Here is a 1,617-nt window from a genome sequence, read left to right on the forward strand (position 1 = left end):
CACATTGGCAACTAAGAATATAAGATACCTAGTAATAACATAAATAAGAATATCATGGTCCTTCACACAGCAGATAACTCCACTCAGAAAAACAAGAGAAATCTTGAACAAACATACATTTATGTTCTTAAAATGCACAAATAAGTATTTATAAAATGACAATTCTCACACTGTTGTTAGTTGAACTGAATTCGCATTAAAATCCCAGTGAGATTTTCCTTTCAGCATGAGAAAATTACTCTAAAATTCATCTAGAATTCAAATAAGAATACACTTTGAAATTATAAATAAAAAGAATTAAAATAAGTCTTATTCTGCTAGATAAATAAAGCATACCAAAAAATATAAGAATTAAAATAATGAAAAATTATCAAAAATAATACACAATCAAACAATACATTTCTTAAAAATAGACTCTACTGTAGTGGTTCTCACAATTAAGCATTCGTAAGAATCACCTGGGGAACTAGGAAACAGTGCAGACTTCTGGGCCCCACCCCAGCATTTGTAAATCAAAACTTCTAGATGGTCCCAGTTTCATACCTCTGTGTGAGCCCAAACCTCCTGGACAATGATAATGGCAGAGAAAATATTAAACTGCTGATTGTCATAATGGCTCCAAACCCAGAGTAACTCGTGTAAGGGTACTTCAAAAAGTTTGCGGAAAAATAGAATTACAAGACCATACAGACAAGGAGATGTACAAGGATATATAACGCCTACAGGAAGCATTCAAGGACAATAAGACTCTGGCTTTGAACAGGAGAGGAAATGTGACTACATGGGTCATAAACTACACTAACCTGACCATGGCATCTACAGGTCTAGACTGCTTCATTGGAGTGCTTGAATGTGTATGCCTATACAAACCCACATACTTTACTTTTGTCTGTTGTCCCCCTTTTTTTTTTCTTTTAACTCTACTTATGGAGACATTAAAAGGAAGTATTATGGGTTTTATATATATATATGTGTATGTATATACATACACATATATATATATATATATAAAAGTCCAAGAACTCATGTTGATTCTGATTTACACTGCCTTCTCATCCAGTAATACATTAGTATGGCTTTATGCATCTACCATACAGTGCCAGGGCTTCCAGGACTTTTAATTAAGACATTCAAGGGATTGAATTACAATCATGGGCTAACATAATAAGCCTCTACATAGTCCTCCCTTACTAATTATTCAGATTCCAGACAGCTTTTTTAAGTGTGCACAAACCATATTAAACACTTGTTATAATTATGCAAAGAACCAGACTTTATTTTCTACTTTATCACATAAAAACCAGTTGGTTTAAAATGGGCAAAGGAGCCGAATAGACATTTTTTGAAGGAAGACATACAAATGGTCAACAGGTACTTTAAAAGATGCTCTATGTCACTAATCATCAGGGAAATGAAATTCAAAACCACATTGAGATATCCTTTCACCCCAGCTAGACTGGCTATAATCAAGACTGAGAATAACAAATGCTGACGAGGATGTGGAGAGAGGGGAGCTCTCCTACACTGTTGGTGGGAATGTAAATTAGTACAACCACCATGGAAAACTGTATGGAGGTTTCTCAAACAACTACAGATGGATCTACCATATGATCCAGC

Source organism: Galeopterus variegatus, unplaced genomic scaffold, assembly GCF_000696425.1.
Source record: "Galeopterus variegatus unplaced genomic scaffold, G_variegatus-3.0.2 Scaffold11408, whole genome shotgun sequence".
Classification (NCBI taxonomy): domain Eukaryota; kingdom Metazoa; phylum Chordata; class Mammalia; order Dermoptera; family Cynocephalidae; genus Galeopterus; species Galeopterus variegatus.